Genomic DNA, 25,797 nt, shown 5'->3' on the forward strand with positions numbered 1-25,797 from the left:
CGTTACAACATCGATTTAAAATTATTGTTCCATGTCTTGTTCAAATTATTGCCCATATCTGGCCAGTGCAATATATAAAAGTTTAATCTCCAGAATCCCAGTGACCCAAATCTTCTCTCATTGTAGCCTATTTTTCTCTTCAGTAAGCCTCTAGCCTCGTAGTCAGTTGGCGAAGAGACAAAAACTGCCAAAGCCAAATCTAATAATGTTGAGAGCAAAAAAAATAGGCTACTCAATGGAGGAGCTATATTCACATGCTGATCCACTTATAGGGAAGTCTGTGCTCCCGGGATCAGGGGCTATAAGAAACAGACATTCTTGGGTATCATCGGCAGCTTTGTACACAAATACAATGACATGGCATTAGCCAAGATTCTCTGGATCCCTGCTCAGTGGCGGGGGGCATACGTTAGTCCGATGTAGTCTAACATTATGTGGCGGGTTAAGACACATACAGCACGTGGCCGGTTAAGACTCACCCGTGGCTCCGACATAATGTGGCCGGTTAAGACTCACCTGTGGCTTCCGCATTAGTGTTGGGTTAGGGTTCGGGGTAGGTTGTCGGGCTATTGGGTGTCGGACTGTGAAGATGTCAGACCAAATTTATGCACCCTGTGCACATTCTTGAGTTTTATACGCGCACGGGTCATGTTTCTAATTGAGTTATGGAAAACGGTTAACAGCGTGACGTCAGGGCATGACAGTCAGCCCATAAAGCATTGCACATAGAAACATTCAGCAGTAATACTACATGTAAGTACCTCGTTAACACTGGGCTCAAGCTACTGACTAGTTCACACACGGCTCCCTCCCCCTATAGCTCCTAAGTAGAGATACAGATCCCATAGGCCGCAGGGTCCACAAATAGGACTCTTAAACCTCTGCTGACGGCTTTCTCTACAGATATAGAGAAATCTCTATTTCAAGTTACATTTGTTTGTTTCAATGGAGATGGATTTTTGAGTGGAGGAGAACGATATCAGACCTTCTGCCTTCTTGGTGTGATTTGCCTTTTGATAGTGAAGGGGCGGGCTCCTTTCTGAATTGAGCACCATATGTGCTGATATGCACATATATGCACATATATGTGCACATATGTACACATATGTACATATGCGCATATAGTAAGGGGCGGTCCCCTTTCTGAATTCAGCTCCATATGTGCTGATATGCACCATATGTGCATATATGCGTGACAAGAACATATGCTACAGTATATAGTTGTTAAAGAAGTGACATAGTTCTGCTTTAAATAACAGCTGGAATTAAATATGTTTTTCCACACTTTTAGAGCATATCTTTGTTTATACGGGGGACATCATACAGTAGTTAACTACATAAAACATATTATTTGTAACATTTGTGTATATTTACACTAGTAGGCTATATCAATAGTCCAATCTTGATTAATTCCTGTCAAACAAAAAGATCATGCGTGCTTACGTCAACAGGTTCTAATCAATTTGAACCAATAATATGACATTCACCTGTCAGTCAGTCTTCCACACAGAGCTTAGATGCATTATGCTTGTAGCATTGGGTGACCAGAAGTCCCACTTTGCGTGGGACAGGCATCACTTAGTCCCCTAATAGTTGGCTTTCTGTTTCTCTCTCATTGTCTCTTTTCCTGCAAGATGTGTTTTTAAGCCTGTTAAAATAACATGAGGTCATAAGGTTGGCCATACCACCTATGACCAAAAGTAGCATTTCAAAAAAGAAAAGTGAGACGCCAGAGGGGTTTTAAAAAAAAAGGTTTTGGTCATTTTATCATCTACTCAGGCTTATGTGAACACCCCACACAAGGTTTTAAGTTGCTTGATTTACTATTTAGATATTTGATGTTCATTTTAGCTGCCCCGCCTCATACAAACCCATTGTAACTTCAAACTCATTTTAACCATGATGGATTCATCAAAAACACCTGACCTTTTTTCTGGTGACTGATATTGTCCTTCTAATACGTGAGGGGGCCGTGGTTTTTCCTTTACTGTTTCCATTTATTTTGAATATAATCTTTTATGCTTTAGTCTCCTCCGTCGCGCAGCAGAGTCTGCCACATTTTCCAAAACAAGTATTAATTACCGGTACACAAGAATTTGTGGTAACAGGATACTAGTCTTTGTATTACTTTGTATTAAATCTGTGGTATCGCCTAATTTTCTCACCAGACCATCTATGGGTTTGTGTTTTGAAATTGTACTCATGGCAACCAGGCCAACTTATAGGGTGATTGTCACACTCGATTCAAAGTGTCAGTGGAGAGAATGGTTTGTCACTTTGAGCCAATTTCAGGAACAGCTTACCATTTTGAACTGCTCACCCCAAAGGCTTTTAGAAATAGAAATAGCACTCAAATGGTCTATGCCGGCTCTGGAATCAATGCACAGCATTATAAGGTGGCATAGAGGTGATTTTTGATACTTTCAATCTCTTGATCTATATTCAAGCTGAAAAGGTGAACTGGTTGAAGTGATGAAGTGTTTTCCCTAATCAGAAAAGACGGATCAATGCGTATTGCCCTGGGCCTGAATGTGCATGCTCAAGTTCTCAACACTGTTTATAATGTGGGAATAATGTCTGGCAGATTAACTGAATTCCGTTTTGCTCACTGAGTCACTGTCTGTAGCCTAGAGAGGCCAGTGTGGTTATAGCCTTCTAACTCTAACTGTGCAGCATAATAGGTCAGACATAGATGTGGAATATAGCATTGTGCAATGGCAGAGAACGTACACACATTATATTAACATTAAATATATTGATTTTTTTCACTGGTAGGACGTAACACATGCTCAGGAGGAGCCTTGTTTCACTCCCTTCTCACTAGTACAGAGAGAGAGAGAGAGAGAGAGAGAGAGAGAGATAACCAGCCCATGAACGAGGCAAGTTCTGTTGGTTGGAACTTGGAACGCTCACAAGCCGGATCGAGGCACCATGGAGCACATACTGTTAAAACTCTTTCAGCGCCACCTGGTGGTCACCAGTTTAGGCTTTGAGTGCCAATTCTCCCATTATATATATATTTTTTTAATTCCCAAGGGAAGACGTCTTGTAGACGTGTTATGGCTACCAAACAGTTTTAACATACATATCCCTCAAGCCTCCGTTAATATATCCAGTGTTGTTTTACATTACGTCAGCTACATTCAAAAGTGGTGGGTTTAGCGCAATACATGCTCAAGGGAGGTGACGTAAGTGCAAATTGACATTCACAACTTCTGATCAGAGGTGTCAGAACTCTGATCAGAGGTGTCCTGACTGCGACCTAGTTTGGCCGTTTCTTTTCAAAGTCGGATTAAGGAGCGTGAATTGACCTTCAGCATTTGAATATTATTCCCTTGATTGGTCTGTCATGTCTAGTCGAAAGAAAAATATATTAACCACAAAATACCATCGACATGAAACAGTTCATAGTCCGTGTTCTTCTACTCTGGTAATACTGTAATTTGCACAATAAGATGGAAGGAATCTGCTAGCAGCTCAGTGAGACAAAGCAAAGAGAAAAGGATGATTGTCTCACTTCGGCTCATTGTCATTGTCGTGCAGAAACCTTGTGTCGCCATATTTAAACCTTTTTTATGTTTTTGTGTAAATTAATGCCCTACTTCGTTGTGTGACAATGGCCGTTCAAAAGTAGCTAAAATAGCTGATCTTCAAACTCACAATGTGTTGTGAGCTTGTAGATCTGTTATTTTTCCTTTTGGATTATTATTATTTATTTATTTTTATCGCTGACTCCCTATGTGAAGCCCAGTGCGACAAACCTTAGTGTCATAATGGACAGTGATTTTAAAGGGATATTTCACTTTAAAAAAAACCTTTGGTCTACTCAGGCTTATATGTGAACACCCCAGGCAGTTCTTAAGTTACTTGATTCAGTAATTAGATTCATTTAAACTGCCCCCCTTCCTATACAAACCCATTATAACTTAAAACTTTTTTTTTTACCATGATCGATTAATCAAAAACACCTAGACTTTTTTTCTGTTGACTGATATTGTTCTTCTAATATGTGAGGGGGCCGTGGATTGTCATTTACTGTTTTAATTTATTTTTAATAATTATTTTGGAAAATAACATCCTGCTGCCCTGCAGCTCCAGCTGCAGCTCCTCCTCACAAAATCAAAAATAATTATTAAAAATAAATTAAAACAGTAAATGACAAACCACGGCCCCCTCACGTATTAGAAGAACAATATCAGTCAACAGAGAGTTTTACGTTATAATGGGTTTGTATATAGGAAGGGGGTGGGGCAGCTAAAACGAATATATCAAATATCTAAATACTGAATCAAGTAACTTAAAAACCTGTCTGGGGTGTTTACATAAGCCTGAGTAGAAATGAAATGAGTCCCTATGAAATGATAAGCAGATAATGATCCTGCTTCTTTCAATTAGGACTTTTATCCAAGGCTTACGTCCTTCTTGTCTTTTAGTAACTTTGAAAGGGTGATACGCTTTTATTACGCCTCGCCTCGATTACTCCCAATGTCCTCTATGCCGAGACCACCCAAGCCTCTCGTCTGCAGCTAGTTCATAATCATAACACCGCCGCACGCCTTTTTACACTACTGGAACCCAGAAACGTGAACACATCACCCCCAATTGAATTGTATTGTGTGTTCTTTTGCATTGCATTATGTTTTTGTTGTTATGCCTTGCCTAATGTTCAGCACTTCGACTCTGTTGTTGTACCTAAATAGAAACCGTGTGTATTACACAGTGACACTCATGCTCCATATAGCTCTTTTCCAGCTTGACTCTCACATGTGTGTGTGTGAGTGTGTGTGTGTGTGTGTGTGTGTGTGTGTGTGTGTGTGTGTGTGTGTGTGTGTGTTTGCGTGAGAGAGAACGAGGGTCATGTGTGGGTGGGTATGCTGTATGAATGTGTGCACAACACCATGTACACTCATGTATCCTTGAAGTGTGTTGTAAACACTGGCCTGCTGCTCCGTTGCAGCGAGCCAGTCCAGTGTGAGGTCAAGCCACGCTCACCATTCAGTGGTCGACATAATTATGGGGCAGCTGGTCAGCACGCGCCTGTAGTCCATCCCCACACTCGCAGTGGGCACTGTCTGTGAGACCCCGCTGCTGTGAACACTGCAGTGACAACTTTATTTATTTATGCTGAGCCAGGGGTGACTGACTACTTGTACCATGGACCTTTGAGATTGTGGCACCAAATTGCGGTGTTCTTGTTTGCACTGTACTGTACATACAGAGATGGTATCAATATCATGATGCCCTACTGTATGGCGACTGCCTATTAGGCCTGCGCTATATACAGGGGCACGATCAGCCCATAATGGTACAGTCGATTGCACCTTTGAAGGCACACCTGTACAGACAAACAAACTTGAATACTGTAGATCTAGCTAGCTAGCTTGGCAGTCTCGACCAACCGCTGCATCAAATATTCTCCCTCGTAGAAAGGGTTGCTATAGTTTGCTATTTTGTGAGCAAGCATGTAGCTGCTGTAACTTGTGTTGTACCCTTGATTACAGTGACAATGTTCTGCTGGCTTTTAGGTTAAAAATATAAAATGGACACCTCTCTCTCACTCTCTTGTGGAGACATACTGTACTGCTGCCATAGTTAGCATTTTGGAAGTCCAACTTTTCTCCTTTTTTTTTTTTCACTTCAGAAGTTCATAATGTCTACTCACAATGTGCTAGCCAACAACAAGGGCCAAGGCCCTCTATGAGACATTTTACATTCTTCTTAGCGGGACAAAAATGTGAAATTGCAGCAAACGAGCACGTAATTTATCAGACAGCTGGAGCAGTCTTCCATTGGCCGTAGTGTGCCCATCTCTGCTGTATAGACTGTCACCATACTACCCACAAAAAGACCTGTGTCGCAATATTGCATTGTCAAGGGCAACTCTTCATTCACAAACTCTGCACATAATAACCTACTATTGTTAGCTTGAGATGGGACAGGGAGGCCATGTCATTATTACACTCCATAAGCCCTATTTTAGCTTTAGTAACACCAGGCTGGATAGTTAGAGAGAAGAAAGCTCAGGAAGCTTATCCTCTGGTGCAATAGTGACAGCTTTGGCAGGAGCCACTGTAATAGCAGACGGGACTGCAGCTCTGGCCCCTAAACGACCCTCCTCTTTCTGTTAAATAAATTGGCTTATTTGGGGCCTTGTTGCTCACTCATTGTTATTCTCCCCTGTGATAGCCTGCCTGTCTCTGTCTAGACTCTAGGCATGCAGGCTTCTGCGTGTGTGCTGTTCACAGACCTAGACTGACTCACAAGCTTCTGAAACCTTAAAATGGATTTTCTATTCGGATGGTTATTGCCCACAGGTAACAAAGCAGCATGAATTAAAACTCTCCCTTTTCTGAGGCTGAGACGGCACCGCGGCAGACTCGGCGGTATAGCGCGGCCCCAGAGTTAGTGTCGAAGTGTCAGTGAGCAAAACTCTGAACTCCTAATTGCTCCCGATGTGCAGGGTGGTGCCTTGCATGGTTTCCTCCGTCATTGGTGTATGGATGTGTGTGTGTGTGTGTGTGTGACATGAATGGGTGAATGTAGTCAAACAATTTATGTAAAGCGCTTCGGATAGAGGTCAGCTGCCACTGCGTAATGTCAGTGCAATATTCAGAGTTGTATACAATACAATAATAATATCATAGGAAACCCCTTCAGCGTGCAAAGGGCCCAAAGAAGTAAAATGTGGTAGTTTCTTGCTGCTGAAGTGTTCATTATTCTGAAGACCCGAGAGCATAATGTCCACATGCAGCCTCTTCTCTATGGAGACTGGGGAGTGATCGATGCTTCCCATGTTCTCTATGGAGACTGGAGAGTGATCGATGCTTCCCATGTTCTCTATGGAGACTGGAGAGTGATCGATGCTTCCTATCGTCTCTATGGAGACTGGAGAGTGATCGATGCTTCCTATCGTCTCTATGGAGACTGGAGAGTGATCGATGCTTCCTATGTTCTCTATGGAGACTGGGGAGTGATCAATACTTCCTATTAAAGAGGAAAAGGCAATTAAAAGTAGAGAAGGGATCAAGGGCGTCCTGTTCATCTGTAATCCTTTTCTTTCTTAAAAACAAAACGGGTAGTAGAGAGAGTTGGAAAGGGAGCTCTTGGTGTGTTAGGAGATGTAATGTGTGTACGTTTAGTATGTCATGTACATTAAATTGGTCCACCAGAGGGTGCTGAAAACATCAAAACAAACGTGGGCCATAATGCATGTCTCAACTATGCACACCTCTAGTTTGCCTTGCATTATAATTATATATATTTAAGTAAGTTACTCATTTATTTATTGTTTTCATTACACACATACTAAGAGAAGGCACTGAAAAGCAGAATGCCCACAACGCTATTATGCACTTTGGTCCTACGCACCGCCACCCGTCACCAACCTTTTGAGGTGTGCATCAGCCTTTTTCTATAACATTACGCACAATACAAAATCATGTATTATACATTTAAATGTAGCAGACTGACCAGATTCTCTTGCGGTGTTTATACAACTAGTGCAGTACCCATTGTCTTAGTGGAGACCGTGCAGTCTGTAACCCATACATACAGTACACAACGCACGCACCCCCGATGGCACACATGCACGCATGCACGCTAGCGCTGGGCTTTATTTACAGGAGATGGATTCCTGGCAGGCATCCTGCCAAGTCATTCTCCTTCTAAAAGGTCTGGCTTGGACTCCAGCAGCCCTGCCTGGGTCACATATTTACAGCTTTTCATATCATTCTTTTTTTTTAATGTACTGTATTTATTCATTCCCACTCCCCGTTCCCTTTTACCTGCCAAGTGGTAACACTCTACGCCGCACGAGGCAGGGTAGACTTGGTAACTTGAGAACGCCATAGCCTAAAGCTGAGCTCATTAAAAAACATCAGATATGTTCTGAATCTGGGTGGTTTAAATGCACCCAAGCAGTTAAGTCCTCTTCAAACTCTTCAACTTTGGTCTTCACGGAGCCTGAGGCCTCTTCACGTCTTCGCCATAATCACTAGCAAGCATATGCCGTCGTGGTCACTTTAAACACACACTAATGTCTGTCTTTTTGTGCCTTTCCCTCTCTCTCTCACATGATTCTCCTTCTGCCGTGGTTGTCCCTGGGTCACCTCTTCCCCCTGTTGCTGTCGCTCATGTTGCTGCTGGCCCTCCTCAGGTAAGTGCTCTGTTTTAAACTGTTACTCCCAGTCTGTGTAGCTGTTTGGAATGCTCTCCCTCTCAGCAGATGCTTCCAAGTGGTGGGAAGCATGGGATTGGGCAGATAATTTTAGATCGGGGGGGGGGGGGGGGTAGTAGGATTGAACTGATCCGGAATCTTAGCCCAGAGCAATACAGTGCTTCATGATTGAAGCTCTGGCTCATTTCTTATCCAGGAGATCGGTTTTTCATCCGTTTCTCTCTCTGCACAGTGCACACCTATTTAATCTCTTCACTCGTCTACTTGGTAAAATCCTCTGTTTTATAGCTTAACTCCAAAAGCATACAATTGGAAAAAAAAATGGCCCCTCATATTTGCACGCTTTTGACATTAAATGAACACTCCATTAGTCTCTGCATCATTCCCCATCATTTAGTATACTATACATACAACCATGGAGGCATGAGATGGTTCGTGTTTCGGTAGTGATTTCTAGAGGGTGCACAAAAGTGAATATAATTGAATCTGCCGGCAATGCGCCATGAGACATCTCTGAAGGAGTGCAAAAATGACCCTATACTGTGCCCGCATCAGTTTCTTATCACCGGTAATATGTTGGTCTCTCATCCTGTCAGCTGGTATTGGATCAACTGCCTTTGTTACACCTGTGTGCAGTGTTTGTGATGTGTGAGTATATGATAGGGGGGGGCATGACTGGGAAAAGGCCATGACGATTAAGTGGAAATCAAGGGACCAACTGAATGTCTAAGCGGATAATGGATATTGATGTCACTGTGCAATTTTTGATTTAAAAAAAAATCAATATCTTGACATATAACAGAACACAAACAACCACCTATGCGTGTTACATGAAGCAGATACAGTCTCCTGTGATGCTGTGTCTGTCTTATATAGGGGCGCTCTCTTGTCAGCACTGACGAGGATTGTGGTATTTGTGTTTTCTGGAGTCTTGGGGAAAGCTCATATAAGGCATGCAATATCTAAGTGGATTTCAGTGTTCGAGGCAAACCGTAGCAACAGGACACGACATGACCCAGCACTTTTGCTCTCACAACCACACACACCACACATGGCTGCCCATGCACACACATCCACACAAGAATCGAACTGCGTATGCACCCTAACAACTAGTTGTCTGAGAGCACGGACAGGGCCTGTAATTGGTATAGAATGGCACACTGCAGGTCTATTGCTCGAATAACCCACTGCTCCACCTGGTGGCATTTGCAATGTTTGCTGTTAACCATTAAAGCGGTCTCATAATTCCATCTATTTGAACACAAATGCCGGCCATTAATGCAGTGCTTCGACCGCCCGAGTAGCCTACTACTTTTTTGTTCAACTATCTACTCAAATGTATTTTAAAGTATTTTATCCTACCACCTGACTGTCAAAAGATTTTGTCTGGTCGAATCATGTTGGGTTATGTTATGTTAATTTTACTGTCTCTGGCAAAAAAAAAATTGACAATAGAACATTTTGGCTGTTCCTATTTTGTCAGGCAAAGCACCATTTCTCTTCACATTATGAAATGAGATCCACACCATGGGTCTTGTCACTTCACAAAGCTCTCTCATTAGACTTCCCCATACTGTGCTGCTGAACTCAGTGGCTGTGTCCAGCCATGGTCCTGTTTTTACCAGAATGCTCCACTAGATGGCACAGCATAGTCAAGAGTGGAACGGCTCTGAGATTGTTTCTACAAAGTGTGCCCAAAATGTTTCAACAAGTTGCTTGGCCCTTTCTACAGGTGATGAAACGCAAAGGGATGAGTTCATGTGCCATGTTATCCCTCTGATGTCTCATTGACACAGTTTAGAGATGAGGACGTGTGCAACTAATGACACCATTGAGACTGATTGATGTGAGTGATGCCACTACAGCTGGTAGTAATTGTCTGTGTGTGTGTTTGTCGTGTGTGTGTGTGATTGCGTGCGTGTGTGCGCGCGTTGTGTGCACCCATTTAACACCTGCCATGTGTCTGCATGGCCCGTTGCCACAAGCTGTCATCAGCCCCCACTTAACAATGCTACACTGCTGACAGTGATTGTCAGGTGTTAAAGTGACTCAGTAATGTATTAATTAATTTACAAGCTCGCAACGAGTTTCAGTGTGTTGTGACATCTTGTACATCGTCTGTTTTGACCAGAGAGGGCCCCAGTGCAGCCCTAGTATGTGGTTACGCTTGATTTATACCTGTCACAAGGCGGTGACCTGCTCCAGCTCTACGCTGTAGTTCAACACGGTGGGAGAGTTTTATGGAGGCAGGATGGAATCATCGGGCTCTTATTTATTTGCCAGAGAGGTATTTCTTTTATTTTTAGCTTTCTATCAATTGTACCCTGCCGCCTGGCTGTGCGCCGCCTGGCTACACGAGTGACTGAGTCACGTTTTGAGCATTAGCTGTGCTCGACACGCCACATGGCTGCCTCCGCATGATGAAGGGACTTGCTGGGATGGAAATGGGGGGGAGAGGGAGAGGTAACCGAAGTAATTACACTCATTCCTCAGCTCGCCTCCCCTGTTTGGAGGTGGATGTCGTCGGCATTCTGAAATGGGTTCATCCTGTTAAAAAGGAAAATAAGGCCTGACCATTTATAGCGGGCCATAATGGCACTTAACTGTTGTGCCTGGGTGTCTGTAAATAAAATAAAAACTGAGGAGAAGGATTATGATGCATTAAATGGCACCTGCGATTAGTTTACTCAGCAATAACTGAGGTCTCTGCCACTCTGCCCGGCTGAAGAGGTGATAAATACATCTAGACAGAGTCTAATAACGGCAAGGCCTCCCTGCAGGCGTGGACGGTGAACAATAACAATCAGCCTGGGTATTTAACCCATTCTGACCTGAGATCAGATTCTAGAAATGTCTTCTACAATCTACGTCCTGACGGTTTTCTGAAAATAGCAGACCTACAAACTCGTAGCGCGCCACTCGGTGGCGCGCTACGAGCTTGTAGATCTGCTATTTTCCAAAAGGGGTTCCTGCCCAAAATGGGCTAAATCACGGCTGCCCTTATATATGTCCACCGATTCGCACGTTGACGTCAAAATAATAAAGTAGATGGATGCATGCAGCCAAGACACGTCAACCTGCTGATCAGTTTTTATCTATGAGAGAAATACAACCTAAAGCAATCAGCATGATAGGACCAGCTCCTCTACTGCACTTGTCACTCCCCTATACAGCCTACACTACAGTATAGTGCACTTGCACTGGCAGTGGCTTATAATGTATAAACTAATCTCACATTGCAGTTGCTTTGCAAGGATATCTTAAGTTGCACTAACGGTCACATTGTACTACCAATGTCATGCTGCAATGTGTTTATATCCAAAGCAACAGTGCAAAGACTAACTGTCCGTAAAGTAATGGAATCGCTGAGAGCTCACTTTTTCTCTAATGACAGAAATGATGGAGAGAGGTAGACAACATGCATGTGTATACGAGAGAGACAGGGAGGCAAAACTGTTGAGTCAATCTACAACTGTGAGCCTCACATGCTGCGGTAATTCATGGCTGTATTTAAAATGTCATTTGTCAGAAATGTCTCTGCATATTCTGCTTTGTTATTATGACATGCCTTCTGGGAGACATTTGCTCTCTACTGAGGGTCATCATCATCATCATCATGAACTTTATTTCAACTCGGAGTACAGTTGAGGGACAGGCTCTCAATTTCAATGTAGCCGAGATTCATAACACAATAATCAACAGGAATATACATTTTATATATATATATTGTCAGATTTTTAAGGACTTTTGGAGCTCATTCCAAGGAAAGCACTGACAGAAAATGCTGCCTTTCCTTGGGTTGCTATTATGTTTACAAATATTTGAAATTGCATTTACACAAGAGACATGATAATGTGCAGTACTGTAACCTTCTTATGCAGCCGTGAAGATATTGGCACACACAGATTGGCACTGCATGGTGATTAATCGTGTATCTAAATATAAGACCACGTACTGGTTATGTAAACCTGAGCCAAGAACCCGCTGTAATGGTGTGATTAAGCAGGACTTAAAGAGTTGTTCAACCCAAACGGTTCACAAGGTGAAGTAGTACTAGACGGAGGCTGTTAAGGGCTCTGTAGTCGCCGGAGTATCTGGGTTGTGAGACCAGATACCCTGATTAAAAAGGGACATTCACACCAGAGGAGAGGAGATTATTTTGATCGATGAAATAAAAATGTTGAAGTTGGGGAAAAAAATTGAAAATTAACCTAAGCGATTTTCAACAGTGTGTGTGTCCTTCAAAATTGAAGCTTGAGGGGCCGGGAAGACATGGCCGCTTTTACTCTGTAAAGCCCCCCCCCCCCCCTTCTGTTCCGAAAAAACTGAGATTTTTTTTTGCTTGCATACCTTGCTCTCGTTTCCATAATATCCCTAGATAATCCATCGCGTTCATATTTTGGACGAGAGGCAGTTGAGAAGTCAGAAATGAAGAGCTTAGTTTATATCCATCAGATCAAAGCCACGGAGAGCTCCCTGGATTAAGAAAGACGAGGCATTCTTTCTGCAGCGGTCACTTAATTCAAATATCACTTTTCTTGTTTTTGCGATAAGCCTCCCTAATATAGAGTGTGCTGACCAGAACTGCCCCCAGTTCACCCCTGGGGTAAAACAACAAGCTTAGGTTTCGTTTTTGGCTAGAGTCAGGATAGAGAGGGGCCTTCCTCCAATCATGATTGAGCAGAGGTGGTGTGTGTGTGGTGTGCGTGCTGTTGGCCTGTTGCGCGTCCCCCAGAGTGTGTGCATGTGCACATCTTGTTACCAGGGCGGACCAGGGTTTTTTCCGAATCACTGAATGCTCCTTTAAAGTTGTCAGGGAGTAATCATATTTCACACTACAGGAGTCATTTTATGTAAATCGGCTGTCATTATATCTTTGAGGCTTTCACACTAAACAATTGAATGCCGACTAGGGATCACACTCACACACTGCAAGAATACCAAGATGCGATCCAGACCCAAATTGGCTACATTTGTTTTTTATTTCAATTCATTTTGACGTCTCACGTAGGTTCAAGATCCCGTGATACATGCTCTCGCTCTCTCTCTCTCTCTCTCTCTCTCTGCACGCACACACACAGAATACACAGGGCGAAACAGAGCGAGACAGGAGTCAGAAATCATTCTGTCTCTCTGTGTCTCTCTCTCCGTATGTGCACACGCCCACACACACACACACACACACACACACACACACACACACGTAGTCCAAGTGTTTGCGCTGCAGCATAGATTCCTACGCGGTTTTATCAACATTATTCAAGTGCAGAGATCTACAGTATCAAACCTGCTAGATATTCAGAAACGCTCAGGAAGGCATCGGTGAGCGATGGATCTTCTCGCAGAGCCTTTCACACACAGCGAGCAAAACCTCTGCGATCAAAGCCTGATCCAGGTCCTAATGGTTCGTTTTTAATCTGAGTTTAGTGATTATTTAACTTCTATCATCAAATTTGAGCGACTCCTTATGCTTGGTGGTTTTAACTTCCACACTAATGACACTACTAACAGTTTTGCTGTTAATTTCTGAAATATTACAGAATGCTTCAATTTCAGTCGCCATGTGTCAGGTCCCACACACATTGGGGGAAACACTCTGGACCTTGTTTTCTCCTTAGGATTAGATATTGACAGTGTCTCTACTGAGGAACTTTCTGTGACTGATCACTACTTCATTTCTTTTAATTTGTCATTTAATCCCTAGCTGCTTAATTGGCAAGAGAGAGAAGCTCTCACGCTTTTTAAACGAGTCTTCAACTCAGGAATTTGCTGCCGCCTCTGACAGCAGATTAATCATAGCACAGCCTTTTCAAACAGATACTGAGAGTCTGGTTAACTCCTTTAACTCGCAGTGTTTGCTCATCTTAGACCGGATTGCGGCCTGGTTAAATGTTGATTGCTTTATTTTACTCTACTTTTTCTATTTTGTCTTACTTTATCAGTGATTTAGTTCTTGACTTGTTTTATTGACTATTGACTAATTTTTATTGTTGTTAAAGCACTTTGTGACTGTAATTGTCTGTGAAAGGTCTCTATAAATAAACGTTACTTACTTACTTACTTACTTACTTCACTAGCTGGACTAAACACACCATTGGAAGGTTTAAAGGTTTTATTGAATGAAAGAATGAAGTGATGAGGAGGAGAGTGATGATGAGGAGGAGAGCGAGGCGTGGGTTCCGGGGGGGGGGGTCGCCGACCCTGAAGTCTTTGGGGAGGGGGTCGTGTGGCGGTCAGCCCGCGGTACACGTGGAGGCGTGATCGCGTGGCGGACTGTGAGGAAGGGAGGAGGTGAGGAGAGATGGAGGAGATGGAGCAGTGGAGATGCTGCTGGGTCTTGAGGTGGTGATGGGGATGGTGGCGGGATACGAAAAGCATAGAGGATGCTGGGTTGTCTGGGGCGGGTATAAGTAGGCTCAGCTAACTGGCTAACTGGAGGCCACGAAAGAACATCTGCCCCAAACTGTTATACAGTATCACCACCAGGAAGGAAAGAACCTCTGCCCCAAACTGTCTGTTATATCACCACCAGGAAGCCCATTTGTAGGATTGGTTTCCACTTTCCAGCCTGCTTCGCTGCGTTCCCTGAATCTGTTTAGTCACTTAAGAAGCAAAGTGACAAAACAAATTCACGGAACGCAGCGAATCAGGCTGGAAACCAGGCTATATAGTAACTAAATATCCATTCATTTACCATGCGGCAAATGCCACAAGGTACTTCATTTGTTTGTAAGTCACTGCGAGATGTGGTTGTTTATGACGGGTGAGTAGAGAGACGCATAACAGATGGCCTAATCTCGCCACCCCACAGAATATCAATGCATAATGCATATTATCATTTATAAGTTTCATAGCAAGATGGCATAATATCGAGAGTATACGTAATTACGTATCCATCTTTTAAGTCCCACACAAAAAAAGCCCATGGATTACATTATGCACAAAAGGCAATAAAAAAACAAGCACAGTGAAATGGATAAAATGCGTATATCGTTATAAATGTAGCAGCCCTACACTCCATTGCATCTCATTTGTTCCACTTGATTTGCAATCACTAAGATGCGTCAGATGAGTGACTGAGCTGACAACTGCCTGACCTACATTTGCTGCCTGATATCTCTGGCCACTCTGTGGGGAAATAATAAAACACCAGTATTGGCCACATAAGTCTAATGCAAAGGCAGTGGCAAAATAATAATAATTACATTGCCTGCTCTAGTGCAGAACATTTGCAGACTTTTCTTATAGACACTAATTGGCATGAAAGGCCAAATTGAGTTCAAGGTTCTGTTTTATAACTGTTCATGTCGGCCTGATAGTGATCACACAGAAAGCCACAGCATGCTGCATGGTTCCCCGTTGCCTCAGGTGCCTTTGCCTCTTATAATCCATATCTTATTGAGAATTCTTTGACCCCGGCGCCACTAGCAAGGCTCTAAGGATGGCAACCTACTGTATGCCGGTCGGAGGGTCGATTGCCATGCAATTTGCTGTGGACCGAATTCATGCTCCCTGGAGATGTGTTTTTTATTTGTATGCTTTCGCAGACACACATATATATTGCATGTACAGTATATATATAGACTTCCACTATCATGGAAGTCCTTGAGCATTATAGGATTATTGCCGTCTCGTGCTGACCAGATCGTTCAATCTCTTGTTGAAGGCAGGAACACTACCAGAGGGGGGGGGGGGGGGGGGGGGGTTATTTATTTAGTGAGATTTATATGTTTAGTTATTGTATATTTAGTATTATGGTTAAAACATTGCGATCTGCAGTGCCTGGCTGCCATGCTCAGTGACTATAGTCTCTGTCTGTCTGTCTGTCTGTCTGTCTGTCTGACTGCCCATCACCATTGACATTACTGGGAGAAATATACATTTTCCACCTACAGGAAGTTCATACAGTACTGTAGTAGATAAACAAGGACATGTATTGATTTACCGCCCCCTCTGGGAAATGTATATATTTACCAGAATATCTATAAGTATCGTATTGTTCCAATTTACTGTGTACAGCTATAATTAGCACAATTAAAGTCACCTGTAAGTGGATGCAGTGTCGGTGGTTAAGAAAACAAGTGACAACTGATGGTATCAGTCGAGCCAGGTCATATTGAATCATTTTGATTTGACATATCACGTGATTCCTGTCAAAACAGTAAACGGAGGTGGGACATGATGTCACAGATATTGCTTATAGCGTTTAAAGTAGCCAATAGGATGACAGGCTACAGTGGAGCCTGTCAACGATTGTGTCTTTTATCCAGCTAAATAAACAGACTGTATGAAGTAGCACAATTTGAATACAAAAGATTTAAACTACTAGTAGCTGCATATCATGTGATATTAATAAATATTGAGCATAAGTACACTACAGGACCTATATACATATCTGCTAAAATGAATTGCTTCTTTTCAAACAAGCTTGTGATAGTCCAGCAACAGGTTTCTCTCTCTCCTGTGGGCAGAGCGCAGGTGGCGCAGCTGCAGAACAGATCAAATGTATAATGTGTTACACTGTACACAGCTCAGTAAAATGACAGGGGGATAATAGAATGGCCTAAGAAGGGCTCAGCCTCACTGAGAGAAGCTGCTGGGAGGAACAAATAGATTTCTCATTTTTTAAGTCAGCTTAAAGGCGCAGTGAAATGAAAAATACGTTTTTCACACTTCTAGACCATATCCGTGGTCATCATATGGGCATACCTAACAATGGATGCCAAAAAAATGGGAAAATTCTCATTTCTGTGTGTTTTTATATCAAAGGTCCATAAAAACGATTGTATTATTTATTTATTAAAACGAAAACGTGCTGCGTGATGACGTGTAGAGATACACATCGATAAAAGCCAATAAAAAGGAAGCTCACATGTTTAATTCCCCATGTCTGCGCATCCATGCAACACAGCTGCTTCTGATTACAGATTACTCCGTTTTTATTTCCATTCAAGATAACATTCAGACAGTGTATTACTCGGTTTCAACTTAATCATCACGCTAAAATATGTTTCTGAAAACATTATAGGGTAGAAATAAGCCACATAACAGTAAACTGGTTGTGCTGGGCGACCGTCTGATTTATAAACAAACAACACCACGCTGTTGCGCATAGCATTAGCCACCGTCCCTAGCTACCGTCCCATCGCCTGAAGGGATGCGACACTCTGATTGGTTCAGAAACTTCAGACCGGTGTTTCATGTGGAAACACCATTTTCATGTTGTTCACCATTTCCGTTTCACTGCGCCTTTAACAACTTTAGCAATTCAAAGTAGTAGGTCGTACTAGGGTTGTTGACTGGTATCAGCTGAGAACGCAGGTGTGGGAGTCTATCTCCATTTCAATGCACTAGAGACCGCTGGGAGGTGGATTGCTGACGTGGAGTGCAACATCTACGTACCATCATCTCCCAGTATCTATACGCAGAGTTGTCTGTGCCCAGGAATGGGACGCAGAAGCTTGTGATCCAAAGGCTACAGTCTACTGGCTGAGCTATACGCAGACGCCATTGATTCAATGTAAAGCACTACAACCAAATTAACTGCCTGTGCTCTAAATCTGTCTTTGTCAAGGCAAACAGTGAGTGAACTATAAGGAGACGTAGATAAAGTGAACTAAAGCATCTTCATTCACTATAGAACCATGGCACAGCTGGCTCCGGGCAAATCGGATTTCACCAAGTAGCAAGGAACATATAGGCTTGTAGATCCACAGTCTCCACTCTCTTCTATGCAGGTTCGAGGTGTGTGGGAGGCTGACGGGCTAGTACTAGCTGCACCAGTGTGTGCACTAGCAGGAATATATATATATATATATATATATATATATATATATATATTAGCAAATCTTTATAACAGTCATGACATGCAATTCATTACAATACAAAACAAGACACTAGGCAGGAAATATAACAGCCAGGTGATTGCCAGGACACATGCAGTTATGTATTAACAGTTTGCAGAATTGCAGTACATTTCAAGCACAAACTCAATACAAAGACTGTTAACTGTGAGTGGACGACCCAATTAAGCATTACACTTGTTTACAAGAGGGTCCACCATGTTCAATTCATCAAAACATTTAGAGACGTACAAATAGACACTTCTATAGTGGTTAAAGAACAGAGTGCAGCTCCAACCTAAAGAACAAACAAGCAGAGAGCATGGAGACTGAGAGAGAGAGACATAGACAGAGGGCATAGAGAGAGAGAGAGACATAGACAGAGGGCATAGAGAGAGAGACATAGACAGAGAGCATAGAGAGAGACATAGATAGAGAGAGAGAGAGAGAGAGAGAGACATAGACAGAGAGCATAGAGAGAGACATAGATAGAGAGAGAGAGAGAGAGAGAGACATAGACAGAGAGCATATAGAGAGAGACATAGACAGAGAGCATAGAGAGAGAGACATAGACAGAGGGCATAGAGAGAGAGACATAGACAGAGAGCATAGAGAGAGACATAGATAGAGAGAGAGAGAGAGACATCGACAGAGAGCATGGAGAGAGAGACATAGACAGAGAGCATAGAGAGAGACATAGATAGAGAGAGAGAGAGAGACATAGACAGAGAGCATAGAGAGAGAGACATAGACAGAGAGCATAGAGAGAGAGACATAGACAGAGAGCATAGAGAGAGACATATATATAGAGAGAGAGAGACATAGACAGAGAGCATAGAGAGAGAGACATAGACAGAGCATAGCTAACGAGTCGAGACTATAGCCAGCTGCCATCCGAGTCTTGGAGAATCACCAGTGCAGTTCAGATAAATGATGGATATCATTTCCTTTTACCGAAATCCTGAAATCTAACTTGACGTAAAAATGCTGGAAGTTGGAATTAAGTAAAGCCCAAATACCTCAAACTTGTACTTAAGTACAGTATTAAGTAAATGTACTTACTGTAGTTACCGTACTTAAAATACCATCACTGTTTTTTGAGTGGTGCAACCACTCCAAGGAACAGCAATGTCCGTGTTCACCTATATGTGTTGTTCACCCACCTGTGTTGTTCACCCACCTATGTGACGTTAATGAGCACCAGTATATGACTATGAGTACCAGTAGGGGCGCTGTTGTGCCAGAAACAGAGAGAGGGATAGCGCTGCGCTGTTGCCTGCTAATGAGAGAGAGAGAGAGAGAGAGAGAGAGAGAGAGGGTGGGGGTGGGGGGGTGGAGTTCCACCACCCAGTTCACACGGGTGTGATTTTTGTTTCTTTCTTGTTGTTTTTTTTGCCTTCATGTCATATTGTTTGGGTTGTGTGTTCCCTGCGCACACCGGGAAGGTCAGCTCAGCAGCCGGTGCCTTCCAAATATACACATGAAATAATTATAAGAGGGCAGCTGTGTTCCCCTTTGGAGAACATTACGGCAATTTCCTTGACTCATTCATTATCTATTTATCCATTGTCTTATCAGTTTTAAACTATCTATCAGAGTTTTTGTGGTCCTCAGAATTTACCTGATTTTCGAATGATACAGTATACAGTACTGAAGATAATCTCTCACACACACACGCACGCGCGCACACACGCACACGCACACGCACACACACACACACACACCCTAGTTCACACTTCTTCCTTTGTGCATCAATGAATTGCAGGCTGTGAGCGAGAGATTGTATTTTATGAGTCGATATGGCTCACTCAAAGCACAATTTTTTCCAAAAGTCTTCTTTGTACTTTAGTGTATAACACCTTCGCCAGACAGGTCGGACTCTGTATTAACACCTCAAAAACACAAGTGTTGTGTGTGAACTCTACCCCCACCACAACCCATCCACGTCGATGAAAAACCACTTGAGTTTGTGGAAGATTTCACTTATCTGGGCAGCCTTATCGGTAAGTATAAGGACAGCGGGGCATCAAAAGACATCAAAGCAAGGCTGGGAAAGGGCTCACGCTGCCTTCTCCCAACTCCGATCCATCTGGAGATCAAAACAATATTATCCTTAAAACGAAGATGCTCCTATTATACAACAGCAATGTCAAGTCTGTTCTGCTGTATGGTTCTGACTGAGAGCTGGAGAGTGGTCAAAACAGACACTAGGAGAATAGAAGTGTTCCACAACAGATGCCTCGGACGTATATATGTCAGATCTTTTGGCCGAATAAAATATCAAACGATGAACTGTGCAAACAAACGGAGAGCCGGAGCATTAACCAAGGACATTATACACACAGACGGCCTGAGATGGCTATAGGACATGTACTGAGGATGGAGCAGGACTGCACCACAAAGGTGGCCTTAAGATGGACACCACCAGGCAAAAGAAAACCTGGGAGGCCCAAAACCACCTGGCGCAGAACTGGAACAGATTAACCTGTCCTGGGGAGAGGCGCAACATGCTGCCAGGGATCGGATGCAATGGAGAGCGCTCATTGAAGCCTTATGTCCCATAGGGGACGAAGAGGAGTAAGTAAGTAACTATAGTGAACAATATTCATGGCTACGGTATATATGGCATAGTTGTGTTGCGCTGCAATCAGAGGATAAGAAATCCTGCAAAGCACCATGCCCTCAATACAATAACGGCATCGTCATTTGTACTTTGCCATAGCCATTTGTTCAAATGAAACATTATAATAATTGTACATGATACTGTAATCATTATCACTCCATCACAGAACATCCTGTTGTTGGTAAGGTTGGCTTTAGTGACGCACGGTTTCGCCTCGGTCTCCCGCAATCAACAACGTTGAAGCTCTGTAAGCTCTGACTTTACTCACATCAAGGGCTACTTTCCCTACATGCCAGAGGCTAACGCGGTGCTAATGAGTAATTCTAGGGCCGTCTGTGGCCCAGTGATTGTTTTCCTTCTGTCTTGCTGATAACGTCATACAGAGTGAGATGAAAAGGCCGGGTCTTTGGATTTTAGATTACATTTACCGGTCCTGATTGAAAATCCATTTTCGCTGTCAGCGGAACGTGTCAAAGGGCAAATATAGGTATAGTATACATTGGAACTGGCGCGCGATGAGAGTACCGTGCCGAGCTAATCCGATTACGGCAGTATTTGTGCTTGATTTTGTGCGGAAATCTGCTATTGTGTCCAATTATGTCCACCAATTGAACGCTCACCTGGCCTCTGTCTGTAGTGTAACCTATTGTTCCTCACCATGCTGGGTCACAGCTTTCGCTGATTAGAACGGCTGTCTACAATTTACATTTTTCAATTTAGGCACTTAATCCAGAGCGATTTACATTAAGCAATTACAAAAAGAATGGCATACATAAATACATACATAAAAAGCAGTTATCATGAAACATGTGTAAGCTAAGAACGTAACAGTGGCGTATCTATAATGAAACTATATATATAAACTATACATAAATACTATACTATATTATACTATACATGTGTACTATAAACTAAGTACTATGACTACATAAAATGCAATTCTAGTGCTGTCTACGTAACATGCTATAAGTCTGTATAAAATGCTATCTAAGTCTACATGATGGAGTCTGAAAAGGTGGGTTTTCAGACTACGGCGGAAGATTGGGAGTGAGGCTGCAGTTCTGTAATGGGAAGTGCATTCCATAGTTTTGGAGCCAGAAGGGAGAAGAGTTTGGGACGTGTGGAGCGTTTTTAGTGAGGGTACTTCCAGTTTCCCTGCGTTGGCTGTCTCTTTAATAACCTTGGAATAGTTCCCATCCCTGACTGCATGTTGTTCGCCAAGATTATGTTCCAGTGATGTGCAGTTCACCAACAACTGTGTTTGTTTTGAATTACCATCTAACACTTTCTATGAAGTCCATGTCTATGATGCATTTTAACATACTTATATAATGCACAATGCATTATCTGCTTATAAAACTGTATACTTACAGTTATAAAAACCCCATAAGTACTCACAATGCTTTGTAGGAATGATCGCAACAGATTATAAAGCAGTCTGTGATTTATACTGTACGTTGTGCATAAGTTTAATATTTCATAATTGCTTAGTGAATTATAATACACTCAATTAATTGTAATCACTATTATAATGCACTATCGTGTGATCATACAGTACCTCACTATACAGTAAGTGTTCATTCAAGGTTCAAGGTTGTACTTTATTTTTACAACTTGTGTACAGGTACATACCGGTAACGGTAAGCAATAAGCATACAACTTATTTTGGTTTGGCTTTCTTCAGACAATGCAGCAGCATAGATGATAACAACAACAGAATAATGATTAAAAAAAACAACGTAAAAATATTTAAAGAAAAGAAAGCGAGTGAAAACTAGAAAAAGTGTTGCTCTGAGCACAGGTCAGGTACAGTTATTGTGGGCCAGCAATGTTCGGAATTCACCAATCATCCCAACTCTAGTGTCATCCAGAGAATTCCACGTTCGGATTCCTGTTATCGAAGGACACATCAGTCTTTGAGTGGTCCGTGCAACTTTATGTTTAAAATCAAATTTCCTCGTACTATCCCCACTTTCTGAACTAGGTTCAAATAGCTGTTTTTTTATTTTTTCAAATAAAATGTTTTGCTTTTTGCTCTGAACATAATTAATAAGGTTTGTAGCTTCAAGTTTCAATACCCTCGATTTTATAAATAGAACATTTGTGTGCTCTCTATAATGCACTTTGTGCATGACTCGTACTGCTCTCTTCTGTAATAAGTATAATGGTTTTGTGGTGGTCATGTACGTAACTATTCCCCCACACTTCAGCACAATAACTAAGATATGGAGAAATTAGTGAAAAATATAATATTCGCATTGCTTCTTTTGCTAGCACATGCTTCACTTTATTTAAAATAAAAATGCTCTTTGCGATCTTTTTCTTACATGGAAAGAAGATTATTTTTTTGTAGTCTATTGCCAGTATAGCACTGAGACTGCAGAGCCATTTTCAATGCGGCAACATCTCAAACAGTCTGCGGTTGGGATGGATTGGATCCTTCATGATTCCACGAGCTTCGTTGACAGAGACATAACTCAGTGCTTGGATGGGGGTCATATCTACTGATGCGTCCGGCTGTCCGCACAAACCTCTGCATTGCATAGTGTTACGAATTTGTCCCTTTAAAAAAATAAATGGGAGTGGTGAGCTTACCTCTGGTAGATGGGACGCTGGTTCTCAAATATTTCCATGTACTTATTAATTTATTAATAATGATATGTATTTGGTCGCTTCTATACAAGCTTGACGTGACCAACGACAGCCTAGATACTGTGTTGGTCAGATGGGTGGGCCGCAAAAGCTTCTGAGACTTTCAAGTGGACCCTGATGCAGAAAAGGTTGAGAATTGCTATAATGAATTTATGCATGTTATGACACCCATTCAATAGGCCATTCATCCCTTTTTTAATGAGTTTTTCCTGTCTCCTGTCATAACAACACACACGCACGCACACACACACACACACACACACACGCGCGCACACGCACTCTCACTCTCACTCTCCCTCCCTCTATCTTTCCATTTCTTCTTCCATGTGCCATCGTTGGCGACGTGGCAAGTTTGGCAGGCCGTACCCCTCACACTCTCTGTCTGGCAGATTAGGGGAGCCGCAGGGGACCGACACGAATTAGGAGCTAGAACAGCAAAAAAATAACCCCACTCTGCTCTGGTTTGTGTTCCCCGTCTCTCTCCCAAGAGGTGCACGGCTTGGCGTTTTGAGTTAAATGGTGTGAGGAGATTGGGGCCTGCATCCCATCCCAACATGATGCCCTGGTTCCAAAAACCCCACCCTGGGGGGTCCCCGTGTCTCTCGTCTCCCTTTTATTAAGCCGTTCTGACCTGAGATCAGATTCTAAAAATGTCTTCTATATACATCCTGACAGTTTTCTGAAAAAGCTATGTCTCTATGTCAGTGGTTCTTTGATTTTTCAAAAATCACACCCGTGTGAACTGAGTGGTGCAACTCCCCCCCCCCCCCCCCCCCCTCCTCTCTCTTTCTCTCTCTCTCTCTCATTAGCAGGCAACAGCAGCGCTAATACTATCTCTCTCTCTCTGTTTCTGGCACACTAGCGCCCCTACTGGTACGCATAGTCATTGGCTCATTAACGTCACATAGATGAACAACACATAGGTGAACACGGACAACGCTGTTCCTCGGAGTGGTTGCAACACTAAAAAAAAGAGCAGACCTACAAGCTTGTAGCGCTATGAGCTTGTAGATCTGCTATTTTTCAATAGCTATAAAGCATAACGTAATGCTATAACGCCAAAAGGGGTTCCCGCACCAAAATGGGTTAAGAGCTCCGCGGCTCTGCCTGTGTGGGCGCAGAATGGAGGTGATTGAGAAGACAAGGAGCAGGAGCAAGTCCACAGTGGAGCGGAGCCCCCCACAGAGAGTGTTGATGACTGAGGAGCAGAAGCAATAGCAGTGCATCAGCATGGAGTCTGCAGCAGGGCCTCACATAGACTCACACCCAAGACATCATTAGGGTAATGGCGTTCGTGTAGAAGCGAGGTGTCTTACTCCATAGTGAAATGAGCCCCATCACGTTTGAACTGTACTGTAGTGTACGTAGGTACCCCGTCGCTGACTTTAACCCATTCTGACCTGAGATCAGATTCATACGAGGTTTCCACTGGACACACACTGGTCTGAGGAACCCATTCTGACCTGAGATCAGATTCTAAAAAATGTCAGTCGTTCTTCGATTTTTCAAAAAATAGCAGACCTACAAGCTCGTAGCGCGCCACTCGGTGGCGCGCTATGAGCTTGTAGATCTGCTATTTTTTCAATAGCTAAAGCATAACATGATGCTAACACAAAAATGGGTTCCCGTTCAGAATGGGTTAACAGTTTTGCTACTTCATCCAAGGCAGCATGAGTTTGGAGTCACTCTATTCAAGCGGTATAATCTTAACTCGATTTCGATTGGGTTGTATCGACCGCAATCTGTTTGGAGGACGATGGCTGTGTTGCCAAGTGTATAGTTTACAGATGCACACAGGCAGTCGTCTGTGATCCGTTATCTGGGAGTTTAGTGTCGCCAGACATTTGTATCAATTGTTGTGTGCTGCTGTGAGGATGCGGTCTCGCCGCGAAGACACAAATATTGAGTTTGAGTCGTTTTTCAGAGCCGCATGGCAAATGGACGCTAAGGGAAAACTTTCTGAAATGATTATGACTTTGACACGGTGCTTTGTGAATGGGTTTTTGTGTGAGCGGGGGTAGATGGATGCAAAGCATATGCTCCGCAATAAGAATCTTTATCCATCCCTTCCCTGGCTTCCCTCATGCAGCTTGTCTGTCAAGATGGCCGAGGCCAGAGTGGACTGAAGAGATGGGAGATTTCATTGATGGGGGAAACAAACATGACATCGATTTAACCAGAGGATGTAATCTCTTGAGCTGTCATACGGGGTTGTTTTTTTTAGCTTTGGTGCATTGCACCCCGAGGCAATATTCCAGCCTGCAAGAAGGCATACAAGATAACCCGAGTGCACTCTTTAAAAGCAGCTTATGGCATATATATACAGTATATGTGTCCCTGTGATTTATTTTTTATTTTTTATTTTTTATTAAGTTATGTGTCCTGTGAAATGGGGTGAATGTGTGTATCTGTCCATAACTTGAAGTTATGTGAGCAGTTATGTGAAACCCCCCTGTTGCACAAAATGGATAGTGAATACATTTTTTAACAGGTGTATTCACTCA

At 42.8% G+C, this 25,797-nt stretch overlaps 1 protein-coding gene across 1 annotated transcript in view; it reads left to right on the forward strand.

Annotated features, from left to right (window-relative positions):
* The window catches only part of asic2 (acid-sensing (proton-gated) ion channel 2), a gene marked incomplete at its 5' end in the record, with an annotated part of 387,423 nt that overhangs the window by 141,392 nt on the left and 220,234 nt on the right, over positions 1–25,797 (forward strand). The window lies entirely within an intron of this gene.

The sequence above is a fragment of the Protomyctophum bolini genome, assembly GCF_963924005.1.
Source record: "Protomyctophum bolini genome assembly, chromosome: 11".
Classification (NCBI taxonomy): Eukaryota; Metazoa; Chordata; class Actinopteri; order Myctophiformes; family Myctophidae; genus Protomyctophum; species Protomyctophum bolini.